Source organism: Macrotis lagotis, chromosome 1 (assembly GCF_037893015.1).
Source record: "Macrotis lagotis isolate mMagLag1 chromosome 1, bilby.v1.9.chrom.fasta, whole genome shotgun sequence".
Taxonomy (NCBI): Eukaryota; Metazoa; Chordata; class Mammalia; order Peramelemorphia; family Peramelidae; genus Macrotis; species Macrotis lagotis.
In genome coordinates this window covers 290335569-290352905 of record NC_133658.1, presented here as the reverse complement: position 1 = coordinate 290352905, position 17337 = coordinate 290335569, and the positions used below count along the sequence as shown (strand labels likewise).

At 37.9% G+C, this 17337-nt stretch overlaps 1 pseudogene; it reads left to right on the top strand.

Moving 5' to 3' along the window:
* Positions 1-6799: 6799 nt before the first annotated feature.
* Positions 6800-7988, top strand: LOC141516739 (eukaryotic translation initiation factor 2 subunit 2-like; annotated as a pseudogene).
* Positions 7989-17337: the final 9349 nt, after the last annotated feature.

The window sequence follows — 17337 nt, the reverse complement described above, 5'->3', positions numbered from 1 at the left end:
TCTGGGGGGAGGGGGTTGTGGAAGCAGGGGAACAGCCTGGCCTTATTTCTCTGAGTTGGAGTCACAGAACAGCCGATATAGAAGATGGGGACAAAAGGATGCCCTGGAGGAAAAAGACGGTCAAAGCTCTACCCCAGAGAGGAAGACAAGAGATCTACACAGGAGCTGGGTTTTCCCTCCCCCCACATCTGGTCACTCAATAGCAGTGGTCAGTGACCTAATGCTTTGTATAACTCACCCCTACCTTAGTCCCCCTCCTTGATGGGAAAAGGAGGCAGGTAAGATTAGGGACCTACTGTAATCAGAATCCCTCCTAGCTCCCCTTTCTCTGATCTCCAGTTACCAGGAGAAATGACATGGATGAAGAGGATGGGAGAAGGCATATTCCAAAGAATCATCATTGTGAAATGCCTTCCACAACCACTTCTAAAATTTCTTCCCACATGGACCAGGGTGCATCGATTATTGATATATCAGTAGATAGATAGTAGATAGATCCCCAACATCTGAGAAATTAGGCTGAGTTGGTATTAAAAAAAATCAGTACAGTAACAAGTCAATCCTTTGCTAAATGCATTCATGTCCAGGAAAACTACAAGAACAGATGACATTATTACCAGGGTTAAGAGTCAAAGTCACCATTATTCTGGTAGGAAAGTAGAGCCTTGCTTTCTCATATGTTGTATCAATGAGATTTGGATTAAGGTGTTTCAAGAATAAATTCTCACAGGACAAAGATGTAGGTTTGAAACAGCTAGGATTCCTCCTTCCTGGTCCTCCCATATCCAAATGTCATCAAATCCTTTTTTGGCCTTCATCTGTTTGCCCTCAAAATATAAAATATAAAATAAGGGGTTGAAGTAGTAGATATCTTAGTATCCTTCCAGCTCAGATATCCTCTGATTACACAATTTTTCCTTCTACCTTCTCAATGTCTTCACATCCTTTCTGGTTCATTCTTACAACTCTTACACTGATGCACACTTCTCTTGCATTATCATTTGGCACTTAATTATTCAATTCAAGAAATATTTGTGTTCATTGGATCCTATATTCAATACTGAGGATACCACAATGAAAAAAACCCCACAGATTCTGCCCTCAGTGAGCTTAAAAATCAAATAAGAGGATTACAATGTATGCACAAATAAGTATAACACAAAGGAGAAAGCAAAAAGAACAAAGAAAGATTCAAATGAACTGATCTTAAAAATAAGAGATCACTTTTATCTGGAATATTAGGAGAGGAGAGAAAAATACTTTAAGGAAAAATAATTTAACAACAGCTCAAGACTGGGGGGGGGGGGTGTTCCAGATATGGAGAACATCCAAAGCAAATGCACAGTGGTAGAAAAATACAGGATCCAATTGATAAATAGCCAGTAGACGCCTTTGACTGTAACATGGAATGTGTATAAAGAAGAGGTATGAAATAAAAGTGTAAAAGCAGATTGAAGTTAGATTGTGAAAATTTATAAACTTTGGGTTAAGGAATTTGTACTTTATTTACTAGACAATAGTGTTTTTGGAAAGCATTATAATAGGAAAGTTCTTTTGACAGCTGTGAAGAAGCTACAAAGAACTAAATTTATGTTTGATGTCAGGAAAAACAAAAGCTTTCTGACCACTAAAACTGTCGATGAATTGGGCTAACATGGGAAGTAATGGGTTCTTTCCTCATTGGAAGTCTTCATTTAAAGATTGAATAGAAATTGGAAAGACAGGTTATTGCGCACATTATCAGAAGAAATTCTTCAAGTACACATCACCATAGCTCCTTCCAACTCTGAAATTCTGTGATTCTGAGATCCTGGGGGTGAGAGCAATGGGAATGGAGAGCAGAGAACATATAGAAGACATTATTTCAGAAAGAGAGTTGACAAGATATTATAGAGATAGAATCATTCATTTACTTGTGACATCTTTTGTATTGTTATTTTACTTTTTTCTGTGAGACCATGGGCAAGTCCTTTTCTGACCCCCATCTGATTTCTAATGAGTAAAATGAGGGCTTGGACCAGTTGATATCTAAAGTGCTTTCCAGGTCTGACATCCCAAGTTGCTACATTCTATGGCAGATGTCATATCTTGTCAATTAGACTGTCAGATGTTAAGGACCTGAACTGCTTCTTCCCCCTTTGAATCTTCCCCCGCCTTATATTTACTGGAAACCTAGTAGGAGAAGCGCAAGAAATCCTTTTTTTTTTATTTTATTTTTTTTAGGTTTTTGCAAGGCAAATGGGGTTAAGTGGCTTGCCCAAGGCCACACAGCTAGGTAATTATTAAGTGTCTGAGACCAGATTTGAACCCAGTTACTCCTGACTCCAGGGCCGGTGTTTTATCCACTATGCCACCTAGCCGCCCCTCAAGAAATCTTTACTGAATTATTTCTCCAACATTTAGCCCTCAGAAATAAAAAGAATGTTCAGGTATTGGGCTTGCTCTGCTTATAACTAAGGTCAGATACATAGTTATAGTTCTCTGGTTCTTCTTTGCCCATCAAGAACCTTGGTCAAGAGTCTTCTGAGAATGAGGCAGAAACCCAGTATATCTCTCTGAGGTACACTTTGGCTTGTCTATGGTGGCTCTGTGCAGACCATCTTGTTTTCCACCGGGATTTCCAATCCAATTCTATGAAAACTTACTAAGCACCACTATGTGTCAGATACTGGGCTGTCTCTCTCTCTCTCTCTCTCTCTCTCTCTCTCTCTCTCTCTCTCTCTCTCTCTCTCTCTCTCTGTCTCTCCCCCTAGATTGGGAGTCTGGTTTAGGTAAATAGGATCATAGAAGTTTAGATTGGAGAAGGACTTTAGCAATCACCTAGCTCAACTCTGTTTTTAACAGAATAATCTACAGAGATGAAGCAACTTAGATAAAGTCACACAATTAGGAGCAAAACCTTTATTAGGACCCTGGTCTAGTGACTTCCAATCCAGGGTTTTTCCCACTCAACCAGATTGCCTTTCCTTTTTTAGGTCTTTTCCTTTTGACTTTGGTCTTAAACCCAAACCCTGAAAATGACCCTGACTGTAGCCCTGAATTGGCCCTTGTTCTGTTTCTGGCTGTTGCTCTCAAATTCTTCCTCCTCCCTCGGACCTGGAGTTCAAGCTGGCAATCCCAGATTCTATTAAAGAGTTGTTTGATGGACCTCTGATATTTAAAGTCTCAACCATTATTTTAATCTTGCTAGCAAATTCCATAGTGCACCAGTTTGCGGATTTGCAAACAATCAGTATCTCTGCCCAGCACATGCTGGAGAAGGCATAGGTATCTTCTTGCTCACCAGCAAAGGGTTACCAACCACTATGGGTGAGTGATTTTTGCTATCTTTCTTTAGATGAGACAATCTCTCCTTGAATTGTTCTCCAAGCTTAGTTGCTACATATAATGCCTTGAATTGGAAATGGGGTAAGAGAAGCCAAGTCTTCCTTTGCCCATCCTACTTAATTCCAGTGGTCAAAGTAAACATCCTTTCTTGATTGGGGTAGAGAGATAACTTAGACCTGGCTTTTGATTTCATTGGTGTAGAGAATTCTCTTTACTAATAGAAATCCGTAATAACTTAGCAACTTACAGAGTTTCCTGGAGTATTTAAGGTTAAGTGACTTGCCTAGAATTATATAGACTTCAGGAAGATACACAAACAGTCAGAGGTGGACCCAGGTCTTATTGATTCCAAGGCCTACTTACTGAACTCTCTGCCACCCTGCTTTTCTAGTATTGTTAGCAATAACAGCACAAGCCTTCTGATCAGCTGTTTATTGGTTATTTGATCACCAGCTTGGCTAAGTACAGAATGTTTTTTGACCTTGGCAATTCTCAAAGACTCCTGTGTCCTTGAGAGCTTTCAGGTATGTCTGAGGCTGTGTAACCAGATTGACAAAATCACAGAGCCTTGAAATGCTGACATTAACAATGACTCATATTTATATAGCCCTTTGAAATTTGCAAAGTGTTCCCCTTAAATAATTCTGGGAGACAGATAGCTCCAGTATTATTACCTCAATTTTCAGATGAGGTCATTGAAAGGTAGGTGACTAACACAGATTTGTAAGGGCAGTGAGGAAAGCAGCATGCTATAATAAAAGAAAATATTGTTTTGTTCTAGCTTGATAGTTGATTCATTGTGTGGCCTTGGGCAAGTCACTTAGCTTCTAGAACACTCAGTATGCTCAGATGTGAAAATAAGGTAATAGGACTGGTTCTACCTCAGCTTTATTGTGAGAATTGAAGGCTCAGAGGATTATAGATTATTGAAGGGATGTCAAAAGTCATCAAGTTCAATCCTCTCATTTTTCAGACAAGGAATTCAAATGACTTCCCCAAAACCACAAAGACCTTTTGATTATAAGATATTGTGTTCAAAGATTTAGCACTAGAAAGGAAAGATCAATTACTCTAATCTTTTCATTTTATACATTAGGAAACTGAGGCCCAGTGGGGTTAAATGTTTTACCCAGGGTCACAGAGGTAAAAATTTGATCTGAGGTGGGATTTCAACTCAGGTCTTCCTGACTTTAAGTCTAGAGTTCTATTCCTTATACCTCAGCTGAATAATGGATCAAAAGAGCTTTGAAGAGTATAAAGCACTTTGTGCTAGTGAGATATAGTTGAGCCTGTCCTAGAGAATAATTCTTACTATTTAAGACTGGTTAGGGGCTGCTAGGTGGTGCAGTGGATAGAGCACTGGCCCTGGAGTCAGGAGTACCTGAGCTCAAATCCCGCCTCAGACACTTAATAATTACCTAGCTGTGTGGCCTTGGGCAAGCCGCTTAACCCCATTGCCTTGCAAAAACCCTAAAAAAAAAAAAAAAGACTGGTTAGTCCCAGAGGGTTACTGACCTTTTATATGAGATTGAAAATATGGTTTGGGGCATTTTCAAAGAGGTGGTGGGAGAGAAATTAAGGAATGCCTTTGGCAGTTTTCCCAAGATTTGGGGGATGGTGTAGGAGATTGTACAATTTACCTTGGAAAGTTCAATCCTGGCCTGGTCCTGTGCCCCAGAGAAACCTCTGAAAAACAAGCTTAAGAGAAACAGCACGATTTCCCTTTTACCCTTCCCCGATATTCCCTCCCCAAACTCACATGCTATGACTATTTATGGCCTATTTAATTTGGCTTGTTTGGACATGGTCCATAGCTGTCACCCTTCCAGGCTTAGCCTCCCACTACCTTCCTCTGTGAGATGCCCCAGCCCAAGGCACAGAAGCTGCTATTAGAAGCAGTCATTTGAGCCAAAGCACACTGCAGTATCAGAGGGTGGTGACCCTGAGTGTTTTGAAGACAGTGGGGACTCATGGGAAATTATTTCCTGCTATTTTCTGGGCAAGCCACAGTAATCGCTCATTCAACAGACATTTCATACAATATCAAAGTTGGAAAGGACCTTAGAGACCATTTAGCCCAATGTGGACCTGAATTAGATTCTCCCCAACCTACCTAGCCAGTGGTCATCTAGCCTGTGATGCAATGAAGAAGAGCCCACTACATCTCAAGACAACCTGTTCCATTTCTGGAGAGCTCTGATAGTTCAGAAGTCTCTTTTTGCTTCAAATCTATATCTGTCTTTTGGCAATGCCTACCTGCTGCTCCTCATTTGTCCTTTGGGATTAAAGACAGCAAGTCTAAATGTTCTCCCAACTAAAATCCCTTCAAATACTTGATTACAGTTATTCCCACATGAGTCCTTTCTTGTCCAGGCTAAATATCCTCAGTTCTTTTCCTGGTTCTCATGTAACATATTCTCCATTCCTCTCACCATTATGATCATGCCCTTCTGGAATCTCTCCAAAATGTCCATGTGCTTCCCTAAATATGAAACCCAAAGATGAACATACTATTTCATACATGATACCTCAGTTCAAATTACAGCAGAACTGCCAAGCCTCTTCCGGATACCATGATTCTTTTAATGAAGACTAGGATATTATTACCTTTGGGGTTGGGGTGAGCCTGTCATGTCATATCATTGATTCATACCAAATTTCTAGTTCACTAAAACCTTTTGTTATTATCCCTATAAACAAGGCCCAGACATTCTTCCCCATCCTTTACCTTGTAGAGTTGAATTTTTCCATTTAAGGGTAGACTTTCCTGTTATTAAATTGAATATTATTCTATATAGTTCATCATTCTAGTCTGTTGAGGTCTTTTTGAGTTTTATTCTGTCATCCAATACATTAGCCCTCAGCAGATCATGTGATTTGCAGATTTGACAAACATGTTTTCTATGCTTCATCCAGGTCACTAATAAAAATATTGCACAGCATAGATAAAAAACAAACAAAAACATCCAAAAAATTAGATTCCCCAGACATTACACTCAAAATCTTCTAAATTTATATTGACCTACTAATTATTATTCTATAAGTCTTTCAGTTTCAAATCTACTAATTGTACTATTATCCAATCTCTACCTCTCCTTCTTGTCCTTGAAGTTAGCATGAGAAGCTTTATCAAAAAAAATTTTTTTTTCCAAAATATAGATGTACTGTGTGGGTATACAACTTTCATCATTGTAGTAATCCTCTCAAAAAAAGGAAGTGAGAGATTAATGACCTTGTCTTAATAGAGCCATGAAGGTATCTTTTAGCAATCACTACTCCCTTTCTAAATTCTCACAAACCATCCCTTTAACATTAAGAAAGTATTTTTTTGGGGAAACTCCCATCCCTTTACTGATGCAAGAGGCTAGTGTGGCTCTGGGAGCAGCAGGAACAGTAGTGGCAGATCAGGGCCTGAAGTGGCAAATGGGCCAACTGACTCTCCTTCAGCACTGAATCTTCTCCAGCTACAGCCATGTCAGGGGCCAAGATGATTTTCGATCCAACTGTGAGCAAAAAGGAGAAGAAGAAGAAGAAGAAGAAGAAGAAGAAGCTTTTATGCTGGATGAAGAAGAGGATGCACAAACAGAAGAAACACAACCCACAGAAACAAAAGAAACTGAACCAGAGCCAACAGAGGACAAAGATGTAGAAGCTGATAAAGAGGATGGTAGAAAGATACTTCTGATGACCTGGATGACTTAAATTTTTTCAATCAAAAGAAAAAGAAGGAAAAAATAAAAAAGGTATTTGATATTAATGAAGCTGAAGAAGGTGTAAAGGACCTAAAGATTGAAAGTGATATACAAGAACCAGCAGAACCAGAAGATGACCTTAATATAATGCTTGGCAATAAACAGAAGAAAAAGAAGAAAAAGAGGAATGTCAAGTTCCCAGAAGAGGATGAAATTCTGGAAAAAGATGAAGCTTTAGAAGATGAAGACAGCAAAAAGGATGATGGAATCTCCTTCAGCAATCAAACTGGCCCTGCACGGGCAGGCTCAGAAAGAGATTATACTTACGATGCGTTGCTGAATCGAGTATTCAACATAAAGTGGGAAAAGAATCCAGATATGGTTGCTAGAGAAAAAAGGAAATTTGTCATGAAATCTCCACAGGTTGTTAGAGTAGGAACCAAGAAAACTTTCTTTGTCAACTTCACTGTAAACTATTATATCGACAACCCAAACATCTCCTGACATTTTTATTGGCTGAACTGGCTACAAGTGGTTCCACAGATGATAATAACCAACTTGTAATCAAAGGAAGATTCCAACAGAAACAGATAGAAAATGTTTTGAGGGGCGCTAGGTGGCACAGTGGATAAAGCACCAGCCCTGGAGTCAGGAGTACCTGGGTTCAAATCCGGTCTCAGACACTTAATAATTACCTAGTTGTGTGGCCATGGGCAAGCCACTTAACCCCGTTTGCCTTGCAAAAACCTTTAAAAAAAGATGTGACAAGAAAATGTTTTGAGAAGATATATCAAGGAGTATGTCACCTGCCATACATGTCAGTCACCAGATACAATCCTGTAGAAGGATACACGACTCTATTTCTTACAGTGTGAGACCTGCCATTCTTGCTACTTTGTCACCAGCATCAAAACTCAGTTCCAGGCCATCACAGGCAAGAGAGCATAGCTCCATGCTAAAGCTAACTAATTTGCTAATTGACACTGGATTTTGCAAAGTATTTGGAGATGTGGCTGGACATATTTACAATCAGAGTAGATTTACCATTGTATTAAAAGCAAGAAATAAAAACTGCCAAGTTCTCAATTGCCATTGGGTTGGTTGGTCTGCGAAATCCTTGCAAGAGGCAGATCCTCAAGCTGTTCACATACTCATTGAATATTTTAACAACTGTCAGAGATACATGATGGGGAAAGGAGGAGGTGCTTTTTAAAAACCATTCCTAAAAAAAAAAATAGAAAAAAAAAGTTTCTAGACTTCTGTAAATTAAAGTTATTCTAATAGTGGGAAAAAAATTAAGTATTTTTTTTTTAGTTTTTGCTAAGCAATTGGGGTTAAATGGCTTGCCCAAGGCCACACAGCTAGGTAATTATTAAGTGTCTGAGGCTGGATTTGAACTCAGGTACTCCTAACTCTAGGGCTGGTGTTCTATCCACTGCACCACCTAGCTGCCCCCCCTCTTTTTTTTTAAAGCCAGGTCATTTGATCTTCTCTGTTCAATCTTCCAGATATCATCAACAGTGACTCAAGGATTACATCTACCATTTCTGAAAGTACCAGAGAATGCATTTCTCTAGAACCTGGTGATGAACTCATTGAAAACTTTTTCTTTATCTTTAGTTCCAACTTGTTTTTCTTTTTCTGTCCTATCCCAGTCTGAAAGTCATTCTTTTTGGCATAGAAAACAGAAATAAAATAAAAAGTTTTTTCTACATTATCCATTATCATCATTCCATTCACCCCAAGATATCCTCTCTCTTAATTGATCCTATTCACTCTCAACCAAGCTTTAAAAAACAAATGCCTTTTTGTTAATCTTAGTATTCATCACTGTTGTTCAGTATTTTTCAGTCATGTCCAACTCCTCAATATCCCACTTTAGGGTTTTTGTCTCAAAGATCCTGAAAAGTTTTGCCATTTCCTTCTCCAACCCATTTTATAGATGAGAAACTGAGACACCATTAAGAGACTTGTCCAGGTCACCCACCTAAGTAAGTGTGTAAGGCTGGCTTTGAACTCATGGCAATGTGATGCAATGAAGAAGAGCCCACTACATCTCAAGACAACCTATTCCATTTCTGGAGAGCTCTGACAGTTCAGAAGTCTCCTCTTGCTTCAAATCTATATATGTCTTTTGGCAATGTCCATCTGTTGCTCCTCATTTGTCTTTTGTCCTCAAAGGACAAACAAGTCTTCCTAATTCTAAGCCCAGTGTTCTATGCACTATGAAATTCAGTTGCCCAACATTCCTCACTATCCTCAGCTTTTTTTGGGCTTTAGCTTTAATGCTCCTATCACTATTCTTGCAAGACTATATTTTTATTTCATATTCATACTCCTTTATTTACCTTTACTTTCATCTTCTATCTATCTATAGAAATAGATATATAGATAGAGATAAAGATAAAGATAGAGAGAGAATAGAGATAGCAATGGAGATAGATATAAAGCTATATCTTTATTTTTATTTTTTAGAAAGGTTTTGTTTATTTTGAGTTTTACAATTTTTCCCCAATCTTACTTCCCTCCCCCCACCCCCCACAGAGGGCAGTTTGTTAGTCTTTACATTGTTCCCATGGTATATATTGATCTAAGTTGAATGTAATGAGAGAGAAATCATATCCTTAAGGAAGAAACATAAAATATAAAAGATAGCAAAATTACATAAGATAACAGTTTTTTTCTTAGTTAAAGGTAATGGTCTTTGGTCTTTGTTTAGACTCCACAATTCTTTCTCTGGATACAAATGATATTCTCCATCACAGATAGCCCCAAATTGTCCCTGATTGCTGCACTGATGGAATGAGCAAGTCCATCGAGGTTGATCATCACTCCCATGTTGCTGTTAGAATGTACAATATTTTTCTGGTTCTGCTCATCTCACTCAACATCAGTTCATGCAAATTCTTCCAGGCTTCCCTGAATTCCCATCCCTCCTGGTTTCTAATAAAACAATAGTGTTCCATAACAAACATATACCACAGTTTGTTAAGCCATTCCCCACTTGAAGGACATTTACTCAATTTCTAATTCTTTGCCATCACAAACAGGGCTGCTATGAATAGATAAAGCTATATCTTTTTAAAATTTGAGATGGTTGATGACTGTTAAATTCTCTTTGCAGTCAAATGGTTCTCTTGTTTTCTTCGTTGCAAGAATCATTTACATTTTTGACTTTCAGCCCTTAAGTCAATTCTCTGAAAAGAATTAGACTCTTGGATCTTCCTTTACTTTATCTGATTCACAAATGAAAAAAGCATTTTTTAAAAAAAGGAAATACTGAGTAATTGTCATGACTAGGTTTGAATCTAGAGAGGTGACCTCCTTACCTTTTCTGCACCAATGGGAGACTATGGTTATGTTTTGATTTTATTGAACTGATTTTTTCCTCTTTTTTTAAACAGAGTATAGCTTTTGGGTTGGGTGGGAAAAGAGATCTTTGAAAGTGAAGGCAATATAAAAACAAAAATATCAATAATCAAAAATGTATAGGCAAAGAGAATAACAAATAAAATACTGATTTTGCTTTTTATTTTTAAAAATGCTTTCTGGGGAAAAATAGCAAATCTACTTCCCCAACTGTTCACCAGTTTTTGCCTGACTTTTTCCTCTTTTATGATAGAGTTGTCCCTTGTTCCCAAGGCAACTATTATTGCTATATCTACTTAATACCTAGTTTTCCTTGTTGGTCAGAATTAAGTTCAGGACAGCAATTCCTCTTGTTACTTTTAACTTGTATTTATTTTGCATAAGCCTATATTTGTCATTTCCTTTGGTTAAAATATAAGATCATTAAGGGCAAGGACTGCTTCATTTCTAATCTGAATTTCAGTGCCTAACACATAATAGTTATTATTAAATGCTTGTTTACTGATTGATTGATTGATACTTTTATAGTAAGGGTACTTCTGTTATCCCAACAACTACTGGAGCAACCTCTCAGATAAAAGGATATTTTTTCCCATGAGCATATCTTCTTGATATGGAATACTATTCCACTATGCCTTTTATCTCTTATTTCCTGCTAAATATACATATTACACCATTTCATAGTCATATTATAGACACTAATATCATCCCACTCTGTCTTAGATATAGTCCAATTAGTCTCTTTGCTTTGGCATATCTCGTTCACCTTTTTTATTACCTAAATTTTGTCCATTTGTATATACAGTCATCTGAAACCAGATGTCTCACTTCTTGAAAACACTTCTTGAAGTGACTGGTTCTCTCCTCTATGATCATCTTTCTGCCTTGAATTGATGCTCTATATGATATCAGGTTTGATGGACACACAGTGTTTCAGAAGTCTTAGTGGAGTTTTAAGCTATGTGTAAATGGTTTGATCTCTCCTTTCCTTGTTTAGTTTAAAGAACTCTTGATCAGATTCACAAAACTCCAGGAAACTATATTTTTACTTGCTAGATATATTTTCATTCTCCAACCAAAACACATTTCCAGGACACTGGGAAAAAAGCTGTGGATCAGAAATTCAGACATCTTCTTAGCTAGCTGCCATTTCCTAAAGCTTCTTTCTTTTCTAAATTCTCTACCTCCAATAATCATTTATCATTTGCTCCTAAGCTCTTTAGAGTTTTACATGGGAATTTGTGATCCTCATCAATGTTGTCTAGGTTCCTTCCAGAAGCTTCATATGCCCCTTCATGAATTACTGAGTCACAGAAACTCAGAGTTGGAAGGGACCTGAGATGCTTTCTGATCCAATGTGCACCTGAATAAGAATCCCCTCTATATAATGTTTGTCCTTCATTTTCAAAGAAGACTATAACATCAGGGAGTTGAGAATTTGAGTGATCCTAAGGAAGCCTACCCCACTCATGAATAGCTCGAAACATTTGGAAGTTTGTCCTTCCATTGAGCAGAAGACTATCTCTACAATTTCCATATATTGTCCTCTGAGAGCAAGAAAAATAAGTCAATCAATCAATGAATCAACCAACTTGTATTAACTGCTTCTTATTCCCAGGCACTGTGATAAGTACAAAGTGGAATACAGTACACTATGGAAGTACAAAGATAAAAATGAAAAATTCCTTCTCCTTAAGGAGCTTATTCTAATGAGGGAGATAAGATAAACATATAAATATATGTTGAATATATACAAAATGAATACAAGGTAGTCTTGGGAGGGAGTGCTTTAGCATCTAGAAGGAACCAGGAAAGATTTTATGAAGAAAGTAGCACTTGATCTGAGTTTTGAAGGAAACCAAGGATTTCATGACATAAATGTGAGGTGGGAGTGCACCAGGTAAGATGGATGGCAGAAGCAAAGACATGGAAATAGGAGATGGGGCTTTGTGGGTAATTCAGTAGAGTTATATTGTAGAGATAACAGAAAGGAGTAAAGCATAATAAAACTCAAAAGGTAGAAAAGAGTCAGGTTGTAAAGAGGATTTTGATCAAGGATTTGATCCTCGAAGCTATAGAGAGACCTTGGAGTGTTGGGGGGTTTTTTTGAGTTGGAGAGAGCTGTGTGACATCATCTGCACATGCCTGCATTTTAGGGAAATCACTTTGGCAACAGGGTGGAGAGTAAATTTGAATGGGACAGGGCCTGAGGTAGGGAGATCCAATAGGATCCAGAGGAGAGATTAGAAGGGTTTGAACTAGAGTTCAAACTATGTGAGTTCAGTTATGTGAATAGAGAGAAAGGGATATAGTGAAAGGCATTGTTGAGTTAGAAATGTCAAAATTTGGCAACTGACTGGATGTAGGGGGTATGTGAAAGTGGAGTTGAGGATAACACTGAAATTGCAAATATGGGTGACTGGAAGAATAGCAGTATCCTTGATAATAACAGGGAAGTTCGGAAGCAGATAGTTTGTTGATTGATTGATTATGGATTATAGTCTTTGAAGAATAGTGGATTGAGGAGAGGGCAAAGTTAATGAGTTCTGTTTTGGACATATTGAGTTTGAGATGTCTATGAGACATCCAATTACAATGCTCAATAAGTACTTGGTGATGCATGACTGTAGCTGAAGAGAAAGACAAAGGCTGAATATATAATTTTGGAAGTCATATTCTTAAAGATAATAATTTAAAACTGATAGAGTATGTTTGGAGAAAAGAGAAGATTACCCAGGATGGTGACTTAAGGGTGCATCCACAGTCAGTGGAGTGACAAGAGGTGATGGATTAGCAAAAATACCTGAGAAAGTCACTAGAATCTTAGAAAGAAAACCAGGAGATAGCAATATCCCCCTAACCAACTTAGCAATCCTTCAAATGCTTCAAGACACTTATTATGTCTCCCTTAACTCTTTTCTTCTCCAGATTAAATCCAGATCTTTTAACAGATTCTTATTATTTTGATCTCCAGTCTCTGCACCATCTTGGTCTCTTCCTCTGGATTCAAACTTTTCCTTCTTAAAATGTGGTAACCTGAGATGAATCCAACTAGCAGAAATGGGTACTGATCAAATGTATTTGACAAGAATCAGGAGTCTCCTGTCATGTCTCAGTTACATACCCTGGGAGAATGGCAGCCCTCACTATTGTTAGTGTCGAATTGATAAATAGCCACCTTGGTACTGCTCAACAGGGAGTCATCAACCATCATTATTCATCTGTTTTTCCTCTGACCATTACTGGATGACCTTTCACCTTATGGCACCTATGGATCCACATATTAACATTCCTAGAAGCACAAGAAGCTGCTTTCTCCAGAGAGAGTCCATTTGCCTCCCATAGGAAGTCTATTGCTTAGCTCCAAAAATTCTTCCCTTCCTTTTCTGTGTCTTAGTTTGATTACCTCTTGACCCAGCTTGGGATTCCCTTCTGCTCCCTAAATATCTATAATTTTTTTAAAATGTCCTCCTTATTATGACATTTATTTCATTTTTTTCAAAAATAAATTTATCTTTCCTGACAACTAGCTATGCATTCCTCTAAGTCCTTTGCCCTCTATTCTACATGGAGACCAGCTTGCACTTTGAGAATTAATCATCTTGGGAGAGAGGAGGAGAGAGATGTGTTCCTTGGCTGGGAATATTTCCCTATTCTCTTTGGAACTACATTCCCCAGAATTCTGTATGAGAGTTCAGCAGGTGATAAGAAGTAATTGCAAGAAAATGAGCAGATAAAGCATCAGGGAGGCAAACAAGTGGACACAAATGGAAAGAGATTGGGAAGAGGAAAAGAAATAGTCACTGAGTTCAGTTTCTACCCCTGAATTTAGTCTCCTCCTACTGAGATTGACCATTACTCCTCTCCGACATGTCTGTCAAACAACTTCCTTCCCTCCTGATAATTTCCTCATGAGCTCTGGATTGCTATTCAATGGCACCAAGGCTCTATATACATACACTATGTAACATTAAAACTCACCCACTGAATAAGAATATTCCAATAACTTCATTCCACTGTTTCTTCCCAAGTGGTAACTGCTGAAGGAACTAAATTTTAGATTAATTTTAAAAATGAAAAACTAATATTTTAGTTGTCTGTATCTATAAGACTATCCATAGCCAAAGGTCAACAGATTGCTCAGACTTCCATATGAAATCAAATGAGATTTGGCTAATCTATAGGAAAGGAACCTTTAGTGACTTACTTTGACATCAGTTTTCTGAAGGACCTGAAACCTTCTGTGACCATACTGCTTCTAATTGTTTCATCCCACAGTCTGGACTTCCCATTCCTTTCCATTTAGCTCTATTTAAGGCTTAAACCTCATATTTGCTACTTAAATAAGAAACAAGGAAAATAGAATCAGAACCTGGAGTGAGTTGATTTCCTGAGCTGCCACTGGAAGTTTGGAGTTATGGGAAAATATAGGTCCAGGATAGATACATTTAAAGAATTGGCACAGCCATGGAGGAATTAATCAGGAGAAGTGGATAATGACCAGTTTAAAAATTTCCCTGTTAAACATAAATAGGAAATAGACACAAAGGAAGAAACATGCAAATTCTATAAAGGATAGGTATATAGATGAGAACATATTTAGAAGGGGCAACAAGTTGAAAACTGGAACTCTCCTTCCAGATACTACATGTATCTGGTCATTTAGTTTTCCTGGTCTCTCATTTTCCTTTCTTTTTTCAATCCTGTCTTCCCCCATCCATGTCCCTACATTCTCTCCACAAACCCAGAGGGGTGATCAACTCACAGATTTACTGTGACATGTTAAGAACATGGCTTGGAGCCAGCCAGAAGGTCATCATGTCACGACTGCCTTCCATTGATCTGTTTGGCTCTTCCTTGGCTAAAGCTCTCTGGCCCCAACCCCCTCCCCCAGAGTCATATCAAACTTCAGCTACATCACCCTAGTCCTAACATTCCCTATCCTGACCTCAAGAAAAGGGCAGGGGGCTGCCTTTAAAATGGAGCCACTGGGCTATTTACCAGCTGGACTGCCGAACTCTTGACCTCAAGAGGAGTTGTAATGCATCTCCCTGGTTTAGTGGGATCGATCACACCATAAAAAACAATCCCACTCAGACAGGCTAAAGAGATGTGGGTGAATGGGATGTGAGAATGAAGGACTTCCCAAAATCCCACCAGAATCTATGTCAAATCAGGCCTGGTCTCTGCCCATTCTACTGTAGCAATCAAAAATTGGTCAGGGTCACTATCTTCCTTTTCAGAGTCCATCAGCATGTTTCTATGTGAGGTCACTTTCTACCATCATTATTTATAAAAGTTTCTTGGTCATTTGCATTCTCAATGTGTCAATATCTTCTATTTCCGTGGTAGAAAAATAGTCCTGATCATCTGTTGCCTAGACTAGTTACCTACCATAAAGTTTCATTTAAATTGAAGACTGGAGGATTGTCTTCTTTTCTTCCCTTGACTCCAGGCAAAGCTCCCCAAAACCACAGGAGACTTTCAGTAACATGTCTTCAAATCCTGACAGGTAGGACTTTTTTCATGTCTAATCAAAGTCAGAAGCAGGATGGAACTCTTTTCTTACCCCATATTTCCTAAGATCTGATCCTCACCTACTTTAACAAATAAAAGCAATTACCCTTCTCAGAGGAAAGCTTACAAGAATGGACTAGAGTTCTGTATTCAAATCTATTGTGAATTTCCCAAGCACTGCCCCATCACTCTTCAAGTTTGAAGAGAGTATACTTCCTAAGTGCAGTGTCAGACAAATGATTAAAACACACATCTATCCTTTCTGTGAACAAAGAACAAATGTCCCCAGTGGAAAGTAATATTGCTGTCAGAATCACAATCACAATTGAAAAAAATATTTCCTTGCCACTACTCCTCCATTGAAGAATAAAAGAAAAACTTCCCAACAACAGTACTACAAAACAAATGGTACTACAATAGTACTACAAAACAAATGCCCAACCTAACCATGTCAAAAAAATGTATGTCTAATTTGGTATGTTAAATTCATTGCCCCTCTGATAGAAGTGGGGGGGGTGCATGTTTCACATTTAATTCCTCTGAGTCTGTGGTTTATCACATTGATCAGCATCCTAACATCTTTCAAAGTTGTTTTTTATCTATATTATTGTCAATGTATAAATTGCTCCAGTTCTACTGACTTTGCTTTGCTTCAGTTCACAGAGTTATCTCTGAAATTGTCTGTTTTGTCATTTCTTATGATGCCATAATATCCCATTACATTTACATACCATAATTTGTTTAGTGGGCATTCACTTAAGTTTCCATTTTTTTGCTACTATGAAAAGAACTACTAAAAATAGGTGTCCTTTTCCTCTTTCTTTAATCTCTTTGGGTTGTAGCCATAGTAGGGACATTACTGGATCAAAGGATCTAGTAATTAAGTTAACTTTGTGAATATAATTCTAAATTGTTCTTCAGAATGGTTGACCTAATTCATAGTTCTATCACAACATCCCTCTTATTGTTTTCAGGGAATATATTTTGTAGAAAGTTCTCTTTTGTATTTGCTGAAGTGTATATACTGTGACCAAAAATGTCAATAACATTTTAAATTATATATAAAATAGCAACAATTATAGCATCATGAATAATCCAAGGCCTGGAATTCTTTTTGAAAATAATTTTTGTTTCCTTCCCAAAATTTGTGAAGAGAGGAGGTTCACTAATTTAAAATATAAGAAAGGATGCCTCTAAAGTTATTGGTAGAAGCTTCCTTCTGATGCTTCATCATGGTGTGAAAGCAATCAAAGTTCTCAAGGCCATGATCATAGAAACCAAGTTAGAAAAGTTTGAATGAACTTTAACACTGTTGTCTAAGGACCAGTCTAATAATTTAAAAAGCATAGAAATCCATCTGTAGAAACACAATTCTTCCTGCAATTAAACGTAGGAAGGATCTGTGAGGCACAGAGCCTCCTTCTCCCTATTT